We start from the raw sequence: 10,468 nt of genomic DNA on the forward strand, positions 1-10,468 counted from the left end.
TTTATTTATTTATTTATTTATTTATTTATTTATTTATAAGCTAACTGTTCCTGTTCTCTTTGGCTGCTATTTTTATGGGCTGAAGAGGTTCTGAATGACTAAGAACAGTTTTTGATTAATTAGATTTTTGTTGCCAAGCAATTAATTTGGTCCCCCCGCCCCCACTCCTCTCTTGCTCAAAAAGCACACAAGAAAATGATTTCAGCAGTGGGGATAATTATAGAAAATGTGGTGTTAGCTCAAACAGAGTGAAAATACTGTAGACTTTGTGTTGTTCTCCAGGACCACTATCATGGAAAGAAAAGAGTGCACATTAAGAGAGAGCAGACACCAGACTGGGGACCTCACAGTCACTATCTGTGCTTGCCTCTCTGACCATCTCAAAGAGAATCATTCTCAAGATTTGCGCCTGGGTTTTAGTGGGAGGACAGGAGCCCATTGGAATCACTGGGTAGACTCAGGTAGGTAACAAAGGCCCAGCAAAGGCACAGGTGAAATCGAGGCCCTCCTTTTTCTGGCACTTTCCTTGCCTGGTGGTTGTAGTTTCTCTCTGGTGCATGCACATATACAGCCCTATTGCAGGCTCATGCCTGTGGGTTTAAAGTCAGAGGGCTGCGGGGGTTGCTTGTTAAAAGGCAGGGAATAGGGTGGCTCTGCAGGGATGGGGGGATGGGGGGGGGCAGGGGAAGAGGACAGTCTCACACCAGTGATCCAGGTTGGAACGGAGAGACTGGAGGAGTCCACCTTTACTTCCGTTTGATTGAACTTGTCTTACACTTTCTAGATTTATTCCTTCATTTTGCTTGAACGCTTCCTAGGAAAGGATTCACGGGAATACACTGTTTCCATTTTTGCAAGTCTCAATATTTCATTCTGCTCCCGTCAAGATTGGTTATAGAATTCCAGTCTGAGAGCTAGAATCTTGAAGGCATTTCTGCTACCACATTGTTACTCAAAGTGTGGTCCAGGGACCACTGTCAATCCGAAAACTGGTTGTCATCCATCTGTGAGAGGAGATAAGTGCAGAAATTGAAAGTAAGCATTTCTAAACTTTTATATTAATTTGATTGTGTCATTTTTATGTCTGTTGAAGCTGATAATAAAATTTGGGCCTGTATGCATCTTTTTAAATTTTTATTTTTCCTAGTAATTCTTTTGTACTCTGTATTATAAAAGGAACAGTCAGTGATAGACTGGAAACAAAGTAAAGTCCTTCACTACATACTTTGAGAAGTACTGTTCTAGAATAGTGTTCTAGAACAGTCTTTTGTCAGTGGTCTTGGAATTTTGTAAGAGCTTTGTTTCTCTCTGAAGTATATTGGGTTTTCTCTGTATCCTTAGGGTTTAGAATTTCACTGTGAGAAGGCTTAGTGAGGGCATCATTGTGCTGGGCCCACAATGGGTCCTTCAACCTGGAGACTCATTCATTTATTCATATAAGTTTTTCCTTCTATTTTTTTCTCTTCTATTTTTTCTGGAATTCTTGTTAGTTGGATATAGAGCCTCCTGCTTCAAATGTTGACTCTTTTATTTTGTCCCAATATTTTCAGTCTCTTTTTGCTTTACTTTTCATAAGATTCTTCAACTTCATCTTCCAACTATTTCATCTGCTTAAGCAGGTTATCACTTATCATTTTTACATACTATTATATTTTTAATTTTAAAAGCTCTTTCTTATTATTTGATTACCTCTCATATAACATTCTCTTTCTTTTTTTTTGATAGGCAAGTGTCAGTTTTTTGTTTGTTTGTTTAGGAAACGGATAAGTCTGCTTCCTGCAGTATATTGTTATCAGAGTTTGTTCACTGATGCTAGCAGAGCCAAACACTAACCACCAAGAATTGCAGAGGAGAAATATTGGCTACTTTATTATAAATGGCACCATCCAGGAGAACGGAAAGCTGATGCTCAAAAGCCTGAACTCCCTGATGGCATGTAGGCTACAGATTATTTAGGTCAAAGTCACAAACACCATGGGCTATGGTTTTTTTGTGTGCTGGGAGCTGATACGCCGGAGGTGAGGTAAGGGCAATAAATCATTTCTTTAGGTCTTGAGGACAGTTCTGAGGTCTGTTCTGGCGTCCCTCTGTCTGGTTTCATGGGAAAATAACCAGGGGGTCGTTCCACCTTAGGGCTCAGGAGCTGAAACATAATTTAGGTCAAGATGTAATCTTCAGCCTGCAGAGGTCCAGACCTTGTGATCATTAGTCAGATGCAGGCTCCTGTCTTTTGCTGCCTCAGGTATTGTTGATTATCAAGGGAATGACTAGGTCTCTGAAGGGGTAGGAAAAGGGGGGAGAGAAAGATGATTTCTAGAGCTAGGATTTAAAGCTAAATTTAATCAAGGCCATAAGGAACCTCTCTTTCAATGTTTCTTTTTTTTTCTATGGATTGAGTTTAGCTTCTCTTTACATTGATGACTCTTGTCAAAGATCTTGGTTGTCCATTCCTATCTAATAATAAGGCAAAATGAAAGGGCTGGTCAATGGCTCTGTGTATGAGTATGGATATGGGGCTTGTCAATTGGAAGACCACTCTTGGGTGACCGGGTGGGAGGCTAGCACTGGGAGAAACCCAAATATCAGTATGTAACAGTCGTTTCTTTGAGACTGTTCAGATTCTCCAGAGAAGAATTTCCTGATCTCCTCCCTGGGGAAGGGTGGGGGTGGGCTAGGGTGATGGACATATCCAGCTGCTGGGGGTCTGCATCTCTGGCGAAAGAAGGCCAGGGTCTCCAAGTTCAGATACAGACCGTCTGCAGCTCTGCACTGCCCCTGCCCTTCATGGCAGTTTTGATCAAGTCTTGAGCTTCTCCAAGGTTCCAGAGGGCACACTGGCACTCTTTTTTGCCTTACTTTCCTCTGTAAATATTTGTGCCTCTTTTGTCTGCTAAATCATCCATTACTCTTCCATTAATTTTTCCTCTTCCAGAATTTATTGAAATCTCTCATCCACTCATGCCCCCTTTCCTATTCCCTTTGTCTGTGATCAATAAACAATTTAAACTAGAAGACTACATCCTGTACTTTTAGAGGTAACTGTGCAAGATTGAATATTTGTTCATATTCAATTTCTTTTCATTAGTTTCAACCCACTTTGGACTCTATGTTGTGATGCATAGGTTAGTAGTCATGTCTTCATACAACTTACTGAAAATAATGTTGAAACAAGATAGGATCAAGCAGATAGATCAGTGGCATATTCTAAAGACCTCCACTGATGTAAACAGACACTGTGTCTGTCTTGTTCGTATGTGGAATCTATCCCTGGCATGAGAACTTCGTTGTTTTACGGTAAACATTTGCTGAATGTAACCTTCATATCAAAGAAAGACATGAGGATGATCCCGTGACATTTGTTCCCAGCAACCCATGCTGGTCATGCTGCTTACCACTTCCCTCTTGCTCATGAAATATTATGATTTAATTACCCCTTATAGGACTTTTCCAGGGACTGATATTCAATTCATGGGTGTGTCTTCTGAAAGATGCCTGGTTGCCTTTCCTAGCTCCTCTCCTGGTCTCACAGATCCTAGTTCATTACAATGCTGGTACTGGAGGTGCTTCCTACCTCGGGTTTTTTGGGTGGCCCATACATCTCATTGATTTGATTTGATTTTAAAAAATTTATCTTTATTTGTTGAAAGTTCCCCTTTACAGATGTCCCCCTTTTGTCCCCATTGACCCCTTCTAGCCTGCCCCCTCCCTCTGCTCCAAGCCTTCATCACACTATTGTCTGCATCCATGAGTTATGCATATATGCATATAAATTCTTCGGTTACCCAAAGAACCAGCCAATGCATTTTATAATCTCTAGATTGGTTACATAAAACATTTAGAGTAACTTTGCTAGATTTTCTTCTGAACCTTTCTTACTTAGAAATATAGATGAGAAAGGGGAATTTTAAGTGGGGATTTTTATCAATTGATAAAAACAATCAATTCCCTAGGAATTGTGGTTTATAACAATTTGCTTGTTTTGGATCCCCAAAAAGCAAATACAGTAGGTCAATGTTCCTTACATGACAAAGAAAGTGAGCAACTGAAATAGAAACAAAAGTTATATAATAGCTTTTATACCAGCATCAGAAATGTCTCTGGCCTGTGCACTATCAATTTATGAAATTTCTACCCAAAATGCAACCAATTCTGCTTGGCAAATTTCCCACAAATTTTAAAAGAAATGAAGAGAAACCTGGTTTGCCCTTTCTTGTTTAATATTACTAGATTGTTCCATTTTATGGAAAAGCCTTTCAACATTAACATTTTAGCATGCCACAGGTAAAAATTTTATATTAGTGAAAGAGTATAGTATATGATTAGGAGTGTGGGTTTTTTAATATTTCCAGGATGAAAACTAAACTTTGTTATTTACTAGATATGTACACAGGAAAGTACTTTAACCTCTTTGGGCCACATTTTGTTCATTTGTTCCTGGAGATAAAAATAGTGCCTACATCGCCTTGGCCTGGTAGCTCAGTTAATTAGAGCAGCTTCTATCTCCAGTCAGGGCACATACAAAAATTAATCAGTGGATGCATAAATAAGTGGAGCAGCAGTACTTTTTCCCTCTCTCTCTCTCCCTTCTTCTCTCTCTCTAAAATCAATAAATTAAAAATTTAATTTTTTGAGGAAACTTCATACTGTTTTCATAGTGGCTGCACCAGTCTGCATTCCCACCAGCACTATACTAGGGTTCCCTTTTCTCCACATCTTCACCAGCACATGTCATTTGTTGATGGTAGCCATTCTGAGAGGTATAAGGTGATATCTCATTGTTTTAATTTGCATCTCTCTGATGATTAGTGACTTTGAGCATTTTTTCATATGTTTCTTGGCCAGCTGTATGTTCGCTTTAGAGAAGTGTCTATTTAGGTCCTTTGCCCACTATTGATTGGATTGTTTGTCTTCCTTTTGTTACGTTGTATGAGTTCCTTATATATTTTGGATATTAACCCTTTATCAGATGTATCATTGGCAACTATGCTATCCCGTATAGTGGGCTCCCTTTTCATTTTGTTGATGGTTTCTTTTGCTTTGCAGAAGCTTTTTATTTTGAAGTAGTCCCATTTGTTTATTTTCTTTTGTTTCCCTTGCTCTAGGCAATGTATCGGCAAACATACTGTTATGAAAGATGTGTGAGATTTTGCTGCCTATGCTTTCTTCTAGGATTTTTATGATTTCACAACTTACATTTAAGCCTTTTATCTATCTTGAATTTATTCCTGTATATGGTGTAAGTTGGTGATCTAGTTTCATTTTTTTGCAACATAATATTCAATGGGCAAAAACTAAAACCATTTCCCCTAAGAACAGGAACAAGACAGGGATGTCTGCTTTTACCACTCTTATTCAGCATAGTACTGGAAGTCTTAGCCACAGTGTTCAGACAAGAAGAAAACATAAAAGCCATCCGAATTGGAAAGGAGAAAGAAAAACTGTCATTACTCTCAGATGGCATGATATTACACATAGAAAACCCTAAAGACTCCATCAAAAAGTCACTAGATTTAATAAATGAATTTGGCAATATAGCAGGATACAAAATTAACACCCAGAAATTGATGGCATTTTTATACACAAATAATGAACTCTCAGAAAGAAAAACTAAAAAATCCCATTTACCATTGCAACAACAAAAACACTAAGATACTTAAGAATAAATGTAACCAAGGAGGTAAAAGACCTGTACTTGAGCCCTAGCCAGCTTGGCTCAGTGGATAGAGCGTCGGCCTGTAGACTGAAGGGTCGCAGGTTCCTTTCTGGTTAAGGGCATATGCCTGGGTTGCGGGCTCAATCCCCAGTGCAGGAGGCAGCTGATCAATGATTTTCTCTCATCATGATGCTTCTATCTCTCTCTACCCCTCTTCCTTCCTCTCCGAAAGCAATAATAATAATAAAAAAGACCTTTTCCCAAAACTACAGGATGTTGAAAAAAGAGATAGAGGAAGATATGAAACAAATGGACGAATATGCCATGCTCATGGATTGGTAGAATTAACATCATTAAAATGTCCATGATACCCAAAGCCATCTATAGATTCAATGCAATCCCTATTAAAATACCAACAGCATATTTCGCATATCTAGAACAAATAGTCCAAAAATTTATTTGAAATTAAAAAAACAAACAAACAGTGGCAGCAATCTTGAGAAAAGAGAACAAAGTTGGAGGGATCACAATACCAGATACCAAGTTATAGTACAAAACCACTGAAATCAGAACAGCCTGGTACTGGCACAAAAACAAGTATATAGATCATTGGAACAGAACAGAGACCCCAGAAATCGATCCAAACCATTACACTCAATTAATATTTGACAAAGGAGGCAAGACTACACAATGGAGTAAACATAGTCTCTTCAATAAATGGTGTTGGGGAAATTGGACAAGCACATCCATATCTCTCATTTAAAATAGCTTGACTGTCTTACTAGTTCTCTACCTTGTGCTTCCATGTCTTCATAATCATGCACATTCTGTGCTTTCTAGTTTGGAGATTATTGTCCTTGACAGAACTAAAGGAGTTTAGTTTTCTTTCTTTCTTTCTTCCTTCCTTCCTTCCTTCCTTCCTTCCTTCCTTCCTTCCTTCCTTCCTTCCTTCCTTCCTCCTTCCTTCCTTTCTTTAAAAAAAATTGGTGAACATGGCCCTGAAGCATTCAGCTAGTTGCTTCCTTCTTCTTCTTGGTCTAAACATTGACTTTAAGAAAGGGATGATAAAGGATTTAAACATAAGATGGGAAACCATAAGAATCTTAGAAGAATCCATAGGCAGCAAAATATCAGACATATGTCATAGCAATATCTTTGCTGATACAGCTCTAGGGCAATGGAAACTAAAGAGAAAATAAACAAATGGGACTACATTAAAATAAAAAGCTTTGCATAGCAAAAGAAGCCATCAACAAAACAACAAGAAAGATCACTGCATGGGAGAACATATTTGCCAATGTTTTATCCGATAAGGGCCTGATCTCCAAAATTTATAGGGAACTCATATATCTTAACAAAAGGAAGAGACATAATCCAATAAAAAAAATGGGCAAAGGAGTTAAATAGACACTTTTCAAAAGAGGACATACAGAAGGCCAAGAGACATATGAAAACATGCTCAAAGTCACTAATCATCTGAGAGATGCAAATCAAAATGACAATGAGGTACCATCTTACACCTGTCAGAATGGCTATTATCAACAAATTGACAAATGACAAGTGCTGGCGAGGATATGGAAATAAAGGAACTCTTGTGCACTGCTAATGGGAATGTAGATTGGTGCAGCCACTGTGGAAAACAGTATTGCGTTTCCTCAAAAAATTAAAAATGGAACTCATTTGGCCCAGTAATCCCACTTCTAGGAATATATCCCAAGAAATCAGAAAGGACATATGCACCCCTGTGTTCATAGCAGCACAATTTACAATAGCTAAGATTTGGAAACAGCCCAAGTGCCCATCAGCAGATGAGTGGATTAAAAAACGCTGGTACATATACACAACAGAATACTATGCTGCTGTAAAAAAGAAAGAACTCTTACCATTTGCAACAGCATGGATGGACATGGAGAGCATTGTGCTAAGCGAAAAAAGCCAGTCAGAGAAAGATACATATCACATAATCTTACTCATTTGTGGAATATAATGAAGAACATAAACTGATGAACAAAAATAGATCCAGAGACAGAGAAGCATTCAACAGACTGTCAAACTTCAGAGGGAAGGCAGGGGAGGGTTGGAGGTGGGGGGGTAAGAGATCAACCAAAGAACTTGTGTGCATGTATATAAGCATAACCAATGGACACAGACACTACGGGGGTGAGGGCATGTGCTGGGGGATGGGGGTGACTTGGGAGAGGTCAATGGGGGAAAAAGGAGACATATAATGCTATATGTAATACTTTAAACAATAAAGAATTTTTAAAAAGGAGATGGAAAGAAAACATTTGATCAGGTGCTTAAAATCTTACTACAGCATTAGTTTATTTTACTTTAGTATGTTCAATGGCTCCAATGGAAAGAGGTTGTTTTCCTTGGTTGGGAGACCTATTTCATCTTAGTGTTTTTAGGACACCTCAAGGTCTAGCCACAGTTGATGGAAGTAGGGAAACTGAGGAAGGTGGAGAGCCTTGGAGTGTCCATGGAGGTTACAGTGAGAATCAGAACTGCTGGATCATGGCAAAGTGAGGTCAAGACGTGGCCCTATGGCTCTGAAGACCCTGCCTGCCATGACACGTGACCACCTCTTCAAACTCATCTCAAACCACATTCTCCTTATTTATTTTCTTCCTCAAACCCACTAAGTCTGATCCTACCACCAGGCTCTCCGTGTTTGTGTTCTTTCTACCTGATACGTTCTCTGCCCAGGTCTGTGCATTTGAGCTCTTTCTCTTCACTCTGATTTGAGCTCAAAATCATCTCCCCCAGGAGGTCTTCCCTGACCATCTCATCCAAACTGGGCTTTCCCTTCTCCTGCCAAGGAACCCATTTCCTTTATTTGTCATCTTTCTATCATGCATCATTATCAGAATGTTTCTTGTTTATTTGTTTACTTGCTTAGTTTGTCCTCCTCTGTCTCCTCCTCTGTCAAATGTAAACTCTGGGGACTTGATGTACTTTCCTCCTTCTGATTTGCAATGCTCCCGCCAGAGCTTGGCTCACTAAAGCAGTGGTTCTCAACCTTCTGGCCCTTTAAATACCAGTTCCTCATGTTGTGACCCCAACCATAAACATATTTTCGTTGCTACTTCATAACTGTAATTTTGCTTCTGTTATGAATCGTAATGTAAATATCTGATATGCAGGATGGTTTTAGGCGACCCCTGTGAAAGGGTCGTTCGACCTCCAAAGGGGTCGTGACCCACAGGTTGAGAACCACTGCCCTAGAGCAAAGGTTTGAAAACTACGGCCCATGGGTCTAATCTACCCCTCCACCTGTTTTTATAAATAAAGTTTTATTGGAACGAGGCCATGCTCATTCCTGTCCATATTACATATGGCTGCTTTCACCTTACAACAGCAGAACTGAGTAGTTGAGATAGAGACTATATGGTCTGCAGAGCTGAACATTTTTACTATCTGGCCCTTTAGGAACAAGTTTGCCGACTGCCACACTAAAGGGAAGATTCACTGCATTACATCAGACCTTTTTTCATGTGAGTTGATGCTATAATGACAAGAGGCTTTGCTGCTTCCTAGATCAGAGGTCTCTTTCATGCCAGTGATGTTAGTATATGTTCCTGTTCATGAAATTGTTGGCCTTGGCAACCCTCTTAATTCTGGTGGAAGACTGCTTTGACCTAAATTATCCAGAGAACAGAGATCAGTGTGTTTTCTCTAATTGTTAATTATCAGGATGACACATGGTATGAGCCACTCTGCCTGCCTGTCTTTTAATCTAGAAGAAGGGCTTAGCAACCCGCCTCGGTTGCATGAAAGATAGACTTCAACTGTAAGATTTTATTATTTTTATTATTTCCCTTTGCTTAGATCTCTATAAGAATCATGATGTTTCCAAGGCAACGCATGGCTTGGGGAATTGGAGAGAAGAGTCTGGATGCAAAGGGATAACATCATAGCCACCACAACAATCTATCCAGCACGCAGATGTCGGATGTTCAGAGGGACCAAGTCATCTTGATTAGAATTGAGGTGGCATGAGTTTCAAAGCGGAATCCTCATGCTCATGCTCAATAAATTTGCAAACCTCCCTGTACTGCAGTGGAGAAGGGAATATGCTTAAAACAATGCTGGGATTTGGCCCCGGGCTTATTCAGGTGTGGGGATGATTGCCAGGGAGCATGCTATTACCTTGCCAGGATGTAGATGCTTCTGAATCTCTTTTCTGTTGTAGGCGTGTGTTGGGAACACAAGTTTCCTTTTCTTATCCACCCCCAATATTAGGAACTCTCCAAATTGCCACATCATTTTCCCTGGGATGACACTCATTTCTTTAGAAATAAATCTTTAAAATGTTTATTATAAGAAAGACATTTTATTGTAGAAAAGCCAGGACATACAGTTATTTAAAAATAAGAAAGTAAAAACTCAAACCACCACTCTCAGATAACCATTATTAACATTTTATTATAAATCCCTTATGGGCTAAAAATTATATATATATATATCAAACATGGAAAAATACTACACATGCTATTCTGTAACCTGATTTTTTCATTTATTTTATTTTTTAAAAATTTATTGTTGACAGTATTAGAGATGTCCCCTATTCCCTTCCTTTGCCCCCTCCACCCAGTCCCCACCCCATCCCAGGCCTTCCCCACACTATGGTCTGTGTCCATGGGTTATTCATATGTGCATACATGTTCTTTGGTTACTCTCTAACTTGATTTCTTTTTAACTGAATAGTATGTCACAAAAATATTTACACTCTCCTGGAGTCAGCATAGTGTGGTGTTAGCATCCTGTGCCCTGAAACTTGATGGTCTTGTTTCAAATACTGATGCCATCAAT

At 39.3% G+C, this 10,468-nt stretch overlaps 1 long non-coding RNA gene across 1 annotated transcript; it reads left to right on the forward strand.

Annotated features, from left to right (window-relative positions):
* The first annotated feature begins 1,828 nt into the window (after nt 1-1,828).
* On the forward strand, nt 1,829-10,059 carry LOC106726620. Its single transcript, XR_001362693.1, has 3 exons — nt 1,829-2,023; nt 9,086-9,150; nt 9,485-10,059. It is a non-coding gene; the product is annotated as an uncharacterized LOC106726620 (long non-coding RNA).
* The last annotated feature ends 409 nt before the right edge of the window (nt 10,060-10,468 follow it).

This window comes from Myotis brandtii, unplaced genomic scaffold, assembly GCF_000412655.1.
Source record: "Myotis brandtii unplaced genomic scaffold, ASM41265v1 scaffold293, whole genome shotgun sequence".
NCBI classification, from domain to species: domain Eukaryota; kingdom Metazoa; phylum Chordata; class Mammalia; order Chiroptera; family Vespertilionidae; genus Myotis; species Myotis brandtii.